This window comes from Erinaceus europaeus, chromosome 13 (assembly GCF_950295315.1).
Source record: "Erinaceus europaeus chromosome 13, mEriEur2.1, whole genome shotgun sequence".
NCBI lineage: Eukaryota > Metazoa > Chordata > Mammalia > Eulipotyphla > Erinaceidae > Erinaceus > Erinaceus europaeus.
Window position 1 is genome coordinate 8878907 of NC_080174.1, and position 17538 is coordinate 8896444.

At 46.7% G+C, this 17538-nt stretch overlaps 1 protein-coding gene across 1 annotated transcript in view; it reads right to left on the minus strand.

Annotated features, from left to right (window-relative positions):
- Positions 1–1296: 1296 nt before the first annotated feature.
- SCAF8 (SR-related CTD associated factor 8) overlaps positions 1297–17538 on the minus strand; it is a 153745-nt gene continuing 137503 nt past the window's right edge. The window contains exon 22 of the mRNA XM_060205293.1: positions 1297–1382. The gene's annotated coding sequence lies outside the window, so the exon portion shown is untranslated. The remainder of the gene's footprint in view (positions 1383–17538) is intronic.

Below are 17538 nucleotides of genomic sequence, written 5' to 3' on the forward strand. Positions count from 1 at the left end.
AAACAACCAGGGGAACAAAAGGGGAAAAAATGGCCTCCGGGAGCAGTGGATTCGTGGTGCAGGCACCGAGCCCCGGCAATAACCCTGGAGGCAAAAAAAAAAAATTACAAAATGGTGGGGTGAAGATATGCTCATGTGGAGTTGAGGAAAGCAGTCATTCACTTGACCAAGAGGGCAGAGCTCAGTGAGGATGAGGTGGAGACGTCATCACCGTTATGCAGAATTCATGCAACGGACAGAAGGGTGTGAAGGGTGGCAAACGCTGTCTGGCCCCGGCCAATGGTCTAGAAAAGCTCCATGAAGACCTGGAGCTGTCTGAGATTCTAGGGGCCGGGCAGTGATGCACCTGGTTGAGTGTACTTGTTCCCAATGCACAAGGATCTGGGAGCCTTGAAGGAGGGCTAGAGCTCTCTCTCTCTCTCTCTCTCTCTCTCTCTCTCTCTCTCTCCCTCTCCCTCTCCCTCTCCCTCTCCCTCTCTCCCTCTCCCTCTCTCCCTCTCCCTCTCTCCCTCTCCCTCTCTCCCTTTCCCTCTCTCCCTCTCTCCCTTTCCCTCTCTCCCTCTCTCCCTCTCTCCCTTTCCCTCTCTCCCTCTCCCTCCCTCTCTCTCTCCCTCTCTCCCCTGATCCCTCTCCCTCTCTCTCTCCCTCTCCCTCTCCTCTCCCTTGCTCCTTATCCCTCTCTCCCTCCCCTCTCCCTTGCTCCCTCTCCCTTGCTCCCTCTCTCCCTCTCCCTCCCTCTCTTTCTCCCCTTCCCCCTCAACCTCTCCCTCTCTCCCTCTCCTTCTCTCCCTCTCCCTTTCTCCCTCTCTCCCTTTCCCTCTCTCCCTCTCCCTCCCTCTCTCTCTCCCTCTCTCCCCTGATCCCTCTCCCTCTCTCTCTCTCCCTCTCTCCCCTGATCCCTCTCCCTCTCTCTCTCTCTCCCTCTCTCCCTTTCCCTCTCTCCCTCCCTCTCTCTCTCCCTCTCTCCCCTGATCCCTCTCCCTCTCCTTCTCTCCCTCTCCCTCTCCCTTGCTCCTTATCCCTCTCTCCCTCCCCTCTCCCTTGCTCCCTCTCCCTTTCTCCCTCTCTCCCTCTCCCTCTCCCTCCCTCTCTTTCTCCCCTTCCCCCTCAACCTCTCCCTCTCTCCCTCTCCTTCTCTCCCTCTCCCTTTCTCCCTCTCTCCCTCTCCCTCCCTCTCAATGTCTCTCTGTCTCTATCCAATAAGTAACAAAATAAAATAAAATATTTTTAAAAAGAAAAAAAAATGTGTGAAGCCAGTGCAGGTGATGGCTGGCAGCAAACAGAACTCACACTGACCTTGAACTTAAGGCAGAAACCAGAAGAGGGCCGTCTTCTGCTTCTGTGAGATGCAGGAACTCCTCTCTCTTCTCAGTCACCGGGTCCTAGGAGAAAACAGTAAGGAGGGTGATTAAAGGACTCAGGTATGAACTGCCGCTTCACATCTGAGGGAACAGAAAGCTGTCGGTTCATGGCCAAGACCAAGTGCTGTGCAGAACCAGTTGCTACAGGGGGTCAGGTGGTGGAGGACCTGATTGGCCAGACTCATTACCACTCATAATAACCTGGGTTCAAGCCCCTGGTCCCCACCTGTGGGAGTGGGGGGGCTTCATGAGTGGGGAAGCAGTGCTTGGGCATTTTCAGAGTCCTTCACCCAAGAAACTGGAATACACATTCTTTTCAAGTCCACATGAGACATTCTCAAGGATGTTAGGCCACAAAAAAAGACAGCGTCAACAAATTCCAGAGCATTGTAATCATCCCAGGCGTCTTCTCAGACCACAGTGGACTGAAAATAACATTTAACAACAAACGGAAAACTAGTAAAACTTCCCAAAATATGAAAACTCACCAGTACGCTACTTAACTACTGGGTCAAAGAGGAGATTAAGGAAGAAATTAAAATGTTCCTAGAATCAAATGAAGATGAAGACACAAGCTATCAAAATATTTGAGACCCAGCTAAAGCAGTAATAAGAGGGAAATTCATAGTCATACAAGCAATCATTAGGAAATAACAAATAAATATTTTTTAAGAGTTAAAAAAAAAAAAAGAAAAAGAAAACAAACAGAACCAGTCACTGAAGGCTCAGTAGACACATGGCTTGTGACCTAATTAATGAAGATAATGGAGAGCTTGACTGTGCTGTGATTACTGGCTTGGCTGACCCTCATTTAGTGTCTCTATAGAAGGACACCAAGGAACCGTTCTATGGGCTAAAGGTTTCTGCCTCTGATAAGACCCTGACACTGAGTCTTTTTTTTTTTTTTTTTTTGCCTCCAGGGTTACTGCTGGGGCTTGGTGACTGCACTACAAATCCACTGCTCCTGAAGGCTATTTTTTCCATTTGTCACCCTAATTGTTTATTGTTGTTGTTGGATAGGACAGAGAGAAATGGAGAGAGAAGGGGAAGACAGAGAGGGGGAGAGAGAGAGATAGACACCTGCAGACCTGCTTCACCACCTGTGAAGCGACTCCCCTCCCCCTTAAGGTTTCAGTCAGGTGTGGAATGTAGAGATTTGTAGAGAACGTAGAGATTTTGAAATCTGCAAAAAGAAGAAGGAGAAAGAGGAAGAGGAGGAGGAGAAAAAGAAAGAAGAGAAGCAGGGGGCGTAGGAGAGGGGTGATGGAGGGGAAGAGGAAGAGTAGAAAGAAGAAGAAGAAAGCCAGAAGACCACCTATGCCCAAGACTGTGAGAACTGGTGGCTTTCAGGGGAGGGTCACATCAAGTGAACAGAACCTAGGTTGTGGGGACAGTGTGAACTGTAAGCCTGCAATCTTGCACTCCTGTAAAACAATCTTAAATCACTAATACTTTCTTTTTCTTTACCAGAGCATTGTTTAGTGCTGATTTATGGTGGGGGGGGGGGGGGACTGAACCTGTAACTTTAGAGCCTCAGGCAGGAGAGTCTCTGCATAACCATTATGCTATCTACTTCCATATATATATATATATATATATATATATATATATATTTAATTTAACCCTCTGTGCCTCCAGAGTCTTGACATTTTATCTTCTAATCATGCTCATGATTTAGTGGCTGGCTAACCTCTTCCAATTGCACAAGCTGTTTTCCATTCTCCACCCAGGACTCAGATGAACATATGAAGCATAAAGATATTCCATGGGAGTCGGGCAGTAGCACAGCGGGTTAAACACACATGGCGCAAAGGCGTAAGGATCCTGGTTCGAGCCCCCGGCTCCCCACCTGCAGGGGAGTCGCTTCACAATCAGTGAAGCAGGTCTGCAGGTGTCTGTCTTTTTCTCCCCCTCTCTACCTTCCCCTCCTCTCTCCATGTCTCTCTGTCCTATCCAACAACAACAACAATAATAACTACAACAATAAAACAAGGGCAACAAAAGGAAATAAATATTTTTAAAAATTATTTATATATATGACCATAAACAGATGAAGTAGGAGTCCAGCAGAGTGTCTGGGGTAGGGTCTAGGGCTGGGGGAGGAGCCCATAGAAGGGACTTCTGGAATAGTGGAGAGATGCTGTTGCTTGGCTTGGCTGGGAAGGCATTTCCCCCTTACAGTAAGCACTTAACTCTGGCACACCCAGTGCATGACTCGAACCCTGGGCCTCAGGCAATGCAAGTCCTATACCCTACTACTGAGCTATCTCCTAGGACCTTGTCATCTTTAGAAAAAAATGATGATGATGATGTGTGTTTGCCTAGATCTCTATTCACGGAAGGTATGTTCTTGTGAATTTGAACAGTATATGCTTTCTCTCGTCCCAGGATCTTTATTCTAACCTTCTATAGTTGCATTTACTTTACTTTTTTTTTCTCTACCAGAGCACTGCTCGGCTCCGGCTTATGTGAGGGACTAAACCTGAAACTTGGGAGCTTCAGGTATGAGAATCTCTTTGCATAACCATTATGCTATCTCCCTCACCCTGTATTTATTTTATCTTATACATTATTTATTTATTTTTATTTATTTATAATTTTTAAATCTTTTTTAGCATTTGTTTATTTATTTATTTATTTATTTTCCCTTTTGTTGCCCTTGTTGTTTTTTTGTTGTTGTAGTTATTATTGTTGTTATTGATGTCGTTGTTGTTGGATAGGACAGAGAGAAATGGAGAGAGGAGGGGAAGACAGAGAGGGGGAGAGAAAGACAGACACCTGCAGACCTGCTTCACCGCCTGTGAAGTGACCCCCCTGCAGGTGGGGAGCCGGGGGCTCGAACTGGGATCCTTGCACCGGTCCTTGCGCTTTGCACCACGTGCGCTTAACCTGCTGCGCTACCGCCTGACTCCCAGCATTTGTTTTTTTACTTACTCATTATTGGATAAAGACAGAGAGAAATTGAGAGGGGAGGAGGAAGATAAAGAGAGGGAGAGAGACAGAGAGTCACCTGTAGCCCTGCTTCACCAGTCATGAAGCTTTCCTCCTGCAGGTGGTAGCCAGGGGCTTTGAACCCAGGTCCTTGTGCACTGTAATGTGTGTGCTTAACCAGGTGTGCCACTGCCTGGTCCTTTTATTTTTATTTTTTACCAGAGCACTGTTCAGCCTCTGGCTTATGGTGGTGTTGGGGACTGAATCTAAGACCTTAGGGCCTCAGGCATGAAAGCTGGTTGCATAACCATTATGTTGTTTCTGAAGCTTCCCTACCACCTCCTTGGCTTTATTTTAAAGGTTTATTTATTTGAGGGATCAGGGAGAGAGAGAGAGAGAATACTCAAGAGCATTGCTCCAGCTTACAGAGTGCCGGGGATCAAACTCAAGCCTCATGCCTGTAAAGCCTGCTTCACTCTACCTGCTGAAACCCCTCCCCCAGCAGCTGTTAGCCCCTCTCTCTCACAGAAGCCTTTTAGTGCTTAATGCACAGCACATGGGCCCGCTGTGGCCCCACCGCAGTGTTCATGGTCTGCAGGTGAAAGTTAGCATTCTTTTTTACTTATTTTTGCCTTCAGGGCTATCATCGGGGCTCAGTACTGACACTAGCAATTCACTGCTCCCAGTGGCCTTATTTTTTCTTTTTTTTTTTTTTTTAATATTTATTTATTTATTCCCTTTTTGTTTTATATTGTTGTAGTTATTGATGTCATTGTTGTTGGATAGGACAGAGAGAAATAGAGAGAGGCGGGGAAGACAGAGAGGGGGGAGAGAAAGACAGACACCTGCAGACCTGCTTCACCACCTGTGAAGCGACTCCCCTGCAGGTGGGGAGCCGGGGGCTCGAACCGGGATGCTTAGGCCGGTCCTTGTGCTTTGTGCCACCTGTGCGTAACCCACTGCGCTACAGCCCGACTCCTTTTTCTTTTTCTTTTTTTTCATTTTCTTCAGTAGGAGAGACAGAAATTGAGAGAGGCCAAGGAGATAGAGAAGGAGGAAGATAGACACCAGCAGACCTGCTTCACCACTTGGGAAACGTTCCCCTTGCAGGTGGGAGTGGTGGGGGTGGGGTGGGGAGAGGGCTCAAACCCAGGTCCTTGTGCAAAGTACTATGTGTGCCATACAGGATGTGTGGCACCTGGCCCCCAAGGCTGGCACTCCTCACCTGGCATTCTTGGTTTAGCAATTTCACAGGAATGCAACCTGCGTGAATGGGGCGTGCCATTTCTTGCACCTTGGGGTCTGTAAAAGACAGATTGTGAACCTCCTTTCTCTCTCTCTCTCTCTCTTCAGACAGTTTTCTTTTAAGCTTTTTACATTATTTATTTATTTATTATTGGTTAGAGACAAGAGAGAAATTGCAAGGGAAGGAGGAGGTAGAGAGGGAAAGAGACGGAGAAATACCGACAGTCCTGCTTCACCACTCGTGAAGCCCCTCCCCCACACCCGCCAGTGGGGACCAGTGGCTTGAACCTGGGTCCTTGGACACTGTAGTGGGTGTGCTTAACCAGGTGTGCTACTGTTGGTCATCATTTCTCCTTCGGCTAATTCTGCTTCTGTCTCTATCCATCACGCCAGGTTCCCCTGCATTGCTTAACTACAGTGGTGTGTTTACATAATCATTGTTTTGTCCGAGACCCACCCTGGTTTAATCCCCATTGGTGTAATCCCCACTGGTTAGATGGAAGCTTTCCATGTTCGGACGGCACTCTTTTTTTGCTCTGCCCCCTCTCCTAGTCATTTCCTTTCCCCTTGCCACTTCCGGTGAAGAGATACATAAAAGGCGATGTATCCGATTAATAAACGAGGGATTGCTTTCATGCTCAGCCATGAGTCCCTGGTCGTCTCTCTCCCGCCTGTGAAGCTAGCCTGGCATGCTACTGCCTGGCGCTCTCCTCTTTTTAATATTTAATTTATTCATTAGATTAAGGCAGAGAGAACTTGAGAGGGGGACAGAGGCAGAGAGACACCTGCAGCCCTGCTTCACCACTTGTGAAGTTTCTCCCCTGCAGTTGGGTATTGAGGAGGACTTGAACCCAGGTCCTGTGCACTGTTATGTGTGTGCTCAGCCAGGTGAGGAATCACCTGGCCGCCTCCTCCTCCTCCTCATTTTTCTCTTCTTCTTCCTCCTCCTTCTCATCTTCCTCTTCCTCCTTATTCCTTATTTATTTATTTATTTATTCTCTTTTGTTGCCCTTCTTGTTTTACTGGTATAGTTATTATTGTCGTCGTTGTCGGATAGGACAGAGAGAAATGGAGAGAGAGAGGAGGGGAAGACAGAGAGGGGAAGAGAAAGATAGACACCTGCAGACCTGCTTCACTGCTTGTGAAGCGACTCCTCTGGAGGTGGGGAGCAGGGGACTCGAACCAGGATTGTTATACCGGTCCTTGCACTTCATGCCATGTGCACTTAACCTGCTGCGCTACCTCCCAAGTCCCTCCTTATTCCTTTTACCAGAGCACTGCTCAGCTCTAGTTTATGGTGGTGCTGGGGATCCCACTCTAGAGCTCAGAAAGTCTCTTTTGCATAATAACCCTTAGGCTACCCCCCCAGATGCTTCTTCCTGTTCATTCTGCCTGCCCCCAGTGGTATTTGGGATGGCTTAGAAGCCCCAGCCCACACACACTAAGCTGGGAGCAACTCACACTGACATTCTGCTCCGGCACAGTTTGAAAGCTCTGTCCCCTTGATGCACATAAACAAAGCCCATACACATTTCAAAGGAACACAGCTGTCTGGGAAAGAAGAGAGGGGACTATGTTGTCTACCTCCACGTCTAGGAATCTATACTTTCTGACAGTTGAGTCCCTGTGTCATTCTGCAAAGCTCACTTTGTGACACAGAGATAGGGTGTCACAGTGTTGCATGCTCACAAGGCTTAAAATAACATAGCCATCACAAAGAGCTGGATTCTCTCAGCACCATCAGAAGCCAGTGTAAGGGCCTCCTGGGTGGTGGCGCAACCACTAGAGTGCATGTGTTATCATGGGCAAGGACCTGGGTTCAAGCCTCACAAGTGGTGAAAGCTTCACAAGTGGTGAAGGAGTGAGGCAGGCATTTCTATTCCTCTTTTTTTTTTTATATTTACTATTGGAGAGAGACAGAGAGAAATTGAGAGAGGAGGGGGAGACAGAGAGGGAGAGAGACAGACACCTGCAGCCCTGCTTCACCACTCGTGAAGCTTTCCCCCTGCAGATGGGGACCAGGGGCTTGAGCCCAGGTCCCTGCTCACTGTAGTGTGAGCGCTTAGCCAGGTGTGCCACCGCCTGCCCCCTTCTCTTGCTCTGTATCTCTCCCTTTCCTCTCAATTTCTGTCTCTGTACATAAAAAAGTAAATGAATACCCCTCTTTTTTTTTTGTATTTTTAAGATTTTATTTATTAATGAGAATTGAGAAACATAGGAGGAGAGAGAAAGAACCAGACATCACTCTGGTGCATGTGCTGCCAGGGAGATTGAACTAAGGACGTCATGCTTGAGAGTCAGATGCTTTGTCCACTGCGCCACCTCCTGGACCACAGAATACCCCTCTTATCCTATGGTTTTGTCAATGTTTCCTTTTTATAAATAAGAAATTTTAAAAAAAGTGAATGAATACAACTAAATAAAAAAAGCCCCCTACACCTATGGACATCTAATCTTTGATAAGGGGGCCCGAAGTATTAAATGGAGGAAGGAGGCTCTCTTCAATAAATGGTGCTGGGAAAACTGGGTTGAAACATGCAGAAGAATGAAACTGAACCACTTTATCTCACCAGAAACAAAAATCAACTCCAAATGGATTAAGGACCTGGATGTTAGACCAGAAACTATCAAATACTTACAGGAAAACATTGGTGGAACACTTTCCCACCTAAACCTCAAGAACATCTTTGATTTAAAAAAAAAAAAAAAGCCAACATATGACCTTAATCTCTTAAATATTTCAAAAAGGGGACAAATGCCTCTCTCTCTCTCCCTCTCTCCTCCCTCCTCAATTTCTCTCTGTCCTATCTAATTAAAAAAAAAGGAAAATAATGGCCACCAGGAGCAGTGGGTTCATAGTGCTGGCATTGAGCCCCCAACAATACCCTTGGATGCAAAAAAAGAAAAGAAAAGAAAAGAAAAGAAAAAGAAAGAAAGGAAGGAAGGAAGGAAGGAAAGAAAGAAAGAGAGAAAGAGAGAAGTAAAGAAAGAAAGAAAGAAAGAAAGAAAGAAAGAAAGAAAGAAAGAAAGAAAGAGAAAGAAGAACGCATGCCTTCTCTCTGTATGGCCCCAGGTTCAAGCCCCATAGATGACACCTGGAAGTTCCATGGATTGTGGGACAATGCTCTGGCGTCCGTCTCTCTCTCCTCTCTTTCTCTGAGATAAGCCATAGCTGAGCAGTACTCTGGTAAATAATAATAATAACAAGGAATAATAGTGACAATAACAAAAATATAAACAAGAAGAATATAAACAAGAAAATATAAATAAGAAAAAGCAATTTCTAGAACAGCTGCTTTCACCTTGGCACTGCCTGAGTCTGGCAGAAGCCACACACACACCCCCACCACACACACACACACACACACACACACACACACACACACACACACACACACACACATTACACACTTTCCTTTGCCCCTTCTGGAAGGAGGTGGACAGCCTCACTTCAGACTCCAGAACCAACTGCAGAGAGACAAGGAGCACACTTCCCAGAGTCTACTTTGGAAAAAGAAACTCCCAGAACAGCCCATGCAGAGGCCAAGTCCAGCCCTGCCGCTTCCAGAACCAAACACGTTTGTTTGCCCAGAGACGTCTGGAGACAGTGGGGCCTCCACCACCACCATGCAAGCCTCCCGACATTTACACTCTGACTTCAAAGGGAGTCTAATCACCCTTCTGCAAAGACCCCTCTTCCAGGAAAGCCACCAAGTCCCCAGCTTGAAGATGAGTCACGTCCTGTCCTTTCTCCAGGTCCCCCCACCACACATACACACACTTCTCTCCCCCCTCTAAACCACACATCCCTCTCCCTGGCCTGGCCAGCCCTGCGTTCTAACCCAAGTCCAGCTGCTAATGCAAGGGCTTGTATTGAACTTCACTCTGGTTAATCCCAGCACTTTCTTCCAACTCTCTGAGCTGCAGGTAATTACTAGCAGTTTGCGTGAACACGCTGGACACAAGGAGAGTCTGACCATGTGTCTGCTGGGAGCCTGTTAAGGGGCTGACTTTGGAGTCTACCTTGTGTGTTTTGGCTTCTTGCTTTTTCTGCTAAGGTGGTGCAGTGATGCTTAACCCTTTGTGTCCCTGTTTTTCAATAAATAAATAACCTCTGCCTGCCCCAGCTCACAGTGAAAGGAAGAAGGAAAAAAATATTTGGTAGATTTTTCCACTTAAAAATATATTATATTGTTCGAACCCCGGCTCCCCACCTGCAGGGGAGTCGCTTCACAGGCGGTGAAGCAGGTCTGCAGGTGTCTGTCTTTCTCTCCTCCTCTCTGTCTTCCCCTCCTCTCTCCATTTCTCTCTGTCCTATCCAACAACGACGACAACAATAATAACTACAACAATAAAACAACAAGGGCAACAAAAGGGAATAAATAAATAAAATAAAACATTTAAAAATATATATATATATTATATTATACTATACTATATTATATTATACTATACTATACTATACTATATTATATTATATTATTATTATTGGATAGAGATAGAGAGAAATTGAGAGGGGAGGAGGAGGTGGAAAGGGAAAGAGACAAGAGTGTAGCCCTGCTTCACCACTTATGAAGCTTTCCCCTTGCAAGTGGAACCACTTGGGCTTGGACCTGGGTCTTTGGGCAACTCCACTTGGCCAAAATATATCTTATTCTATCACTTTTTTTTATTATTAGTGATTTAATATTGGTTTACATAAGTACAAGATAACAGGGTTGTAATTCCACACAATTCCCACCACCAGATCTCCGAGTCCCCATTCCCTCCACTAGAATCTGCAGTAGTTCTCCCAAGACCCCAGAGAGGGGCTGTTATTTCTATAACTCTCTAGGTTTATATACGTCAGCCCAGTTTTTTTACAGCTCTGCCGTCTCTTCCTTTCTGAGTCGCACCTACACCCGTTGCTACTTCCAAATGTCCTCCCCCTTTTTCCTCTTCTCTCTCTGGGTCCTGATGGAACTGGGGTTCAGAGACCGCTGCTCATCTTCCCCCTAACATTTCTCCCTTTCTGAGAGTATGGACTAAAATTCTTTTGGGGGTGCAGAAAGTGGAAGTTCTGGCTTCTGGAACTGCTTCTCTACTGGACATGGACATTGGCAGGTCAATCTATTGTTTATTTTTTTATATTTATTTATTTTCCTTTTTTTGTCACCCTTGGTGTTTTTTTTTTTTAATTTTTATTGTTGTTGTAGTTATTGTTGTCGTTAGATAGGACAGAGAGAAATAGAAAGAAGAAGGAAAGACAGAGAGGGAGAGAGAAAGAAGTGAATCCCCTGCAGGTGGGGAGCCGGGGGCTCGAACAGGGATCCTTACGCTGGTCCTTGTGCTTTGTGCCACGTGCGCTTAACCCACTGTGCTACCGCCTGACACTCCCTATTATTTATTTTTAATGAGAGAAGTAGAGAGAGAGAGAGGGAGGGAGAACAGAACACTGCTCAGCTCTGGCTGATGGTGATGCTTGGGAGTGAACCTGGGGGCTCAGAGCCTCAGGCATGAGAGTCTTTTGTAGAACCATTATGGTGTCTCTCCAGCCCTAAACTGTCAGACTTCAGGAAGCCGGATGAGTTTGCTCTGTTGTGATAAAGCTGGGAGCAGATACCATCTCAGCCTCCATGAGGAGGGGAAGTAAGCAGCAGAACTGGCTTCCAACCACTCCAGGCAGAGAGCAGGCCCTGAAGCCTGAGAAAGAGGTGATTTGAGGACAAAAGAAGGAAGTGTTGAGGGTTTCAGGCCGCACAGGGAGTTGAAGCTGTAGACATGGACTCACAGGGGTTTGCAGAGCTCATGCTGGTTGGGGGCAGCCAGACACAGGGACAGAAAGCATCTCTGCACCTCAGCACACACACACACACACACACACACACACACACCCCACTCTCCCCGCCTGTCCCACACAGTGGCAAAGAAAGTAGACAGAGGCCAGGAGGCCAACAACAGCTCAGTGGGTTAAGCGCACATGACACAAAGCACAAGGACCGGCGGAAGAATCCCAGTTGAGCCCCCCAGCTCCCCACCTGCAGGGGAGTCGCTTCACAGGCGGTGAGGCAGGTCTGCAGGTGTCTATCTTTCTCTCCTCCTCTCTGTCTTCCCCTCCTCTCTCCATTTCTCTCTGTCCTATCCAACAACGACAACAATAATAACTACAACAATAAAAAAAAAGGGCAACAAAAGGGAATAAATAAATAAAATATTAAAAAAAAAATAGACCGCACATTTTATTTGACAGAGACAGAGAGAAATTGAGGTGGAAGGGAGAGATAAGAGAGAGAGAGAGACACCTGCAGCACTGCTTCACTTCTCTCAAAGCTTTCCTTCTGCAGGTGGGGGAGTGGGGGCTTGAACCTGGGTCCTTGTGCATAGTAATATGTGTGCTCAACCACCACCTGGGCCCTGCCCTGTCTGTCCTACTGCTCACTCCACTCACCCAGTCACAGGTAAGGAAGCTACTGAGTCTCACCAGGGACCCAAGGTCACAGAGTTAATAACCAGTGACCTCTGCCCTAAGCCCCTCTCTCTTTGTCCATCAGAACTCCACAAAGGCCATCTCTTTCATTCAGACAAAGAGAATAAGAGCCAAGAGCTTTTCACTGTCTTCCTCCTTCCCTTCACAGCACAGAGAAAAAGAAATAGATTCTAAACGCCTACCTCCTCGCTGGAGGGTAGGATTGCACCAAGGGGAAAGAGGTCACTAATTTAGATGATGACACCATACCGCTCTCCATCTTCATTCATTATCTAAGCAGGAATAAAAGTGGAGGAGGATTGAGGCAGGGGGTTAGGAAGCTGGACAAGTCCTTCCAGCATGTTCTGTTGCTTTCACTGAAGATGAAATGGGAAAATGCTACATTCTACTTGGGGGCCCGCCCCTGGGGGGCTGGGGGGGGGGGCGGGATGGGAAGGGTACACAATGGTCCTTTTCTGGCATCAGGTAGAGCGACTAACCTATCTCAGGAAACCAGATGGGAGGGACAATGGGTGCACAAGGAACAGGACGAGAGAGACGAATGTGGCACCGATCGCTATCTGGAGTCTGAATAGGCTGGGGAAGCCGAGTGTCTCCAGGCGGGGCTGCGGTGAAAGCGCCCAGGGTCCCAGCCCTGGGGCTTATCTCAATTCATCCCATGGATTAGTCCTGCATGGTTTTTTTTCTTCTTCTTCTTCTTTTAATCCAGTCTATTTGAGACTGGTCTAAAGATAAAAGCCTGCTGGAAATCCACTCCCTCTGCGTTGGCTGCATTCTCAGACATGTTCCCCTCGGCTTAACGCGTGACGTGTTTTAGATGCTTACACAGCAAACTACGCTGCTTCACATCCATTGCTTCAGTTTGACTTCTTTCTTTCTCTCTCTTTCTTTCTTTCTTTCTTTCTTTCTTTCTTTCTTTCTTTCTGCTCCTTAAGGTCATTCTTCCCATTTTGTTGCCCTTGTTGTGGTTATTATTATTGTTGTTATAGCTGTTGTTGTTGGATAGGGCAGAGAAAAATCTAGAGAGGAGGGGAAGTCAGAGAGGCAGGAGAGAGAGATAGACACCTACAGACCTGCTTCACTGCTTGTGAAGTGACCACCCCTCCCCCCCGCAGGTGGGGAGCCAGGGGCTTGAACCAGGATCCTTGTGCTTCAAGGATCTTTGAGCAGGATCCTTGAGCTGGTCCTTGTGCTTCACGCCACATGCGCTAACCTGCTGAACTACCGCCTGCCCGACCCCCTCTCCCCATTTGTTTTAATCAGAGCACTGATCAGCTCTAGCTTTTGTTGGTGTCGGGGACTGAACCTGGGACTTCAGAGACTTAGGCATGAGAGTCTCTTTGCATAACTATTTGCTATCTACCCCCAACACTCTTTCTTTCTTTTTTAAAAAATATTAATTTATTTTATTTTTGAGACAGATGCAGAGAGAGAGAGAAAAAAAAGTGACAAACACCAGAACACTGCTCAATTCTGCTTTATGGTGGTGCAGGGGATTGAACCTGGGTCTTTGGAGCCTCAGACATGAGAGTCTGTTTGCATAACCATTATGCTATCTCCCCCACCCCCCAACACTCTTTCTTTCCTTCCTTCCTTCCTTTTTTTTCCTTTAAATTCTCTTTATTTATTATTGGATAGAGACAGTTGGAAATAGAGAGGGAAGGGGAAGATAGGGAGAGAGACAGAGAAACAGCCTGCAGCCCTGCTTCACCACTCATGAAGCTTCCCTCTGCAGGTGGGGACTGGGAGCTCGAACCTGGGTCCTTGTATATTTTTACACATGTTCTCAATGAGGTACACCACCACTCAGTCCCTCTTCCTTTTGTTTTTTATTAGTGAATTAGTAATGATCAACAAGATTGTGGGATAAGAGGGGTACAAACTCCATACAGTTCCCACCACCAGAGTTTTGTGTCCCATCCCCTCCATCGGAAGCTTCCCTATTCTTTATACCTCCAGGAATTTGGACCAAAGATCTTTATGGGGAGCAGAAGGTGAGAGGTCTGGCTTCTGTAATTGCTTCTCCGCTGTATCTCCCTCTGTTTTTTTTTTTAATGTTTATTTATTTGGGATAGAGACAGAGAGAAGTTGAGAGGAGGGGGAGATTGAAAGAGACACCTGCAGTACTGCTTCATCAGTCATAAAGCTTCCTCTTGCCAGTGGGGGACGGAGGCGTGTTGAACCTGGGTCCTTGCACATGATAACATGTGCGCTCTACCAGCTGCACCACCGCCCAGCCCCTGACTTGACTTCTTTGCTCAATGTAAGAATGTAAGCCCCTATTTCTGGCTCCTGTGAAGAGCTATCTCCTAAACTCTTCTCACATTTGAAAAATAAGGCAAGAAGGGTGAAAGGAAACTGCGCACACTAGCTGTGAAAATAGGATGACAGTCACACCAGTGTCCAACACACACACGCTCACCTTAACTGACGCAAAAGCACAAGATGTTCACAGAGCACTGGAGACGCAGTGCATGGTGACGGGGAAGACTTAAGTTGGGAGGGAGGGGTAAGAGGTCTGTAGAATCCTACCCAGAGAGATAAGAAATTAGAGGCCAGGAGGCCAACAACAGCTCAGTGGGTTAAGCGCACATGACACAAAGCACAAGGACCGGCGGAAGAATCCCAGTTGAGCCCCCCAGCTCCCCACCTGCAGGGGAGTCACTTCCCAGGCAGTGAAGCAGGTCTGCAGGTGTCTATCTTTCTCTCCCCCTCTCTGTCTTCCCCTCCTCTCTCCATTTCTCTCTGTCCTATCCAACAACAGCCAATAACAACAATAATAACAACAACTATAATAACAAAGGCAACAAAATGGAAAAAATGGCCTCCAGGAACAGTGGATTTGTAGCGCAGGCACCTAGCCCCAGCGATAACCCTGGAGGAAAAAAGAAATTAGGCAGTGGCACCCCTGATTAAGCACATACACATTACAATGTGCAAGGACCCTGGTTCCCACCTGCAAGGGGGAAGCTTCATGAGTGGTGAAGTAGAGATACAGGTGTCTGTCTCTCTCTTCTATATCCCCTCCCCTCTCAGTTTCTCTCTGTCTTTACCCAGTTATAAATAAATACAATTTTAAAAAAGAAAGAAATCATACTCATGTGAGAGCAACGGCCATGGCAATCATTGTGGTCCCCCCTCACCCCCTAAAGTGACTTGAAAAAAATAACTGCTTCACTCACAATCGCCAAAAGTAGCAGCAACCTAAAAGCCTATCAGCAAATGAAGCAGGTGAAGACGCTATGAGAGCTATCTTTAGGGAAACACCACTCTACAATGCAAAAGATGACACCGTGTCCTTCAGGGCAGCAGGGGTGAACCCGGAGGCAATTACGTGTAGGGAAGGAAGGAAGGAGGTGGAAGACGGCTGCCAGACGGCTTTTGCTCATATGCAGAATATAGGGAGCTGAAAAACAAACAAACAAACAAACAAATAAATAAATAAATAAAGTGACCTTGTGGGGTGGTCCAGGAGGTGGCACAATGGATAAAGTTTGAACTCTCAAGTGTAAGGTACAGAGTTTAAGCCTCTACAGCAAATGTACCAAACTGATGTCCTGTATTTCCTCTCTCTCTGTTTCTCCTTCCCACCCTCCCTCCCTGTCTCTGTCACAAATAAATATGTACAATATCAAAACACACACACACACACACACACACACACGATATGTGAACTATGGTAGTTACCATTGGGAGTGGGAAGGGGATGGGGGGGGGTCACAGACTTTGGTGGTAGGGTCTATGCTCCTATAATCTTAGGACCTTGTAAACCATTATTAAATCACTAATAAAAAAAAATAGACAGGAAAAGGAGAAGGAGGAAGAGGAAGAGCAGGAGGAGGTGTTTCCTTCTGGTAACCATTTTTCTCTTTTCCTGGTGAAACTGCCCACCATTTTCAAGTCCTCTCCTTCCACTGGAAGGATACAATACAAGCTAAGGAAAGAACTACTTCCTGTAGAAAATCGCCCCTGCGAAAGGGAACGGCCCCTTTGCAGGAAACAGTTATTCTGAAAGTGAATAAAGGACAGGACTCAGGGAGACTCTACCTCAGCTCAGAAGAGCGTCGTCGTAATAATCTAACGGGACAGCTCCCAGAACCATGCCATCTGAAACGGAGGTGAGAGAAGAGGTCTTTGACTTAGGCCAACCTCCCAGGCACAAGTTCAAAAGCTCATCAGCTTAATCAACCAGAGAGCCAGATGGGTGCTTGAAGGAGCCCACTTCCCCACAGCCTGGTGGTCCAGTGGCTGCAAAGATTCCTTGCAGAAAGAAAGGGGCCTTCGTCGGGCTGAAGCCATTTCCTGGGTTCACTGGAACCTCAGCCTGTCTCTGCAGGGCTGGTCTCTGAGTGAGATGCAATCCCACTGTAGAGTGCCTGCCAAGGCCAGGACCCCAGGTTCACTCTCCTAGCGATTACAGTCCATCTCAAGATGGCCTGTGAGTGCTGAGGGATGCTGAGTCAGCTGCTTCTTCATTAGCCGAGAAAATGACACAGACAGTGAGCCCTCCGGCTGACACTGCTCAGCCCAGCCACCCACAACGTAGTCATCCAGCTAAATGGATGTACATCTTCCTCTGGGAGTCCTGTCAGTTATAGACAGACAGATGCTAAAAGCTGCAGGGCATATGAAAACACTAATTCAAAGGGAGACATGCACCCCTATGTTCATAGCCGCATTAGTCACATAATCAAAGAGTGGAAACAGCTTAAGTACCCATTGGCCGATGCCTGGATAAAGAAGTTATGAAATACATACTCCATGGCATACTACTCTGCAATCAAAAAATGATGATAGGATGTCCTTTGGGACATAATGGGTGCAGCTGGAGGGGATTGTGCTTTGTAACGTAAGTAAAGAGATAAAAGATAACTACTGGGCAGTTTTACTCTAGACAACTGACACACATGAAGTTGCAAAAACCAGTAAAGATAACAGAAGCAAAGAAACAAACAAACTGTTTTGAAGACTGTGAAGACTACAGTAATTATCTTTGGGAGGTGGTGGGCATACCCTGTACTCTGACCATCTTGTCAACCACTACCAATCACACAAAAAAATAATGACTTGAATAAAATAAGTAAGTAAATAAGTGAAAGTTCCAAGGAACAGAACTTGAAAGTATCATGCTGAGTGAGATAAGCCAGAAAGAAAAGAACCAATATCAAATGATCCCGCTCATAGGTGGGATCTAGGAATAAAGGAAAGTAAGGGAAAACATAAGGGTCAACTCAGACGGGGTGTGGCGGATTGCACCAAAGCAAAGGACTCTGGGGAGGGAGGGGAAGGGGTAAGTGCAGGGTCCTTGGGATCCTGGTGTCTGGTGGGGGAAGGGGACCTAGGTTGGAGGCCTGTCTTCCAGACAATTAGACACCTATTACGGTGAGGCGAGGTGAGGCTGTATGATGTGTCAATAACTACAGTCAATCATTAACTTCCCAATAGGTGTATATACATGTAAAAAAAACCCGCTGAGGAGCCTGGTGAGTTTGTCTACTGCTCTTTCTCATGCTTTCAATATTCCCTTCATGTAAT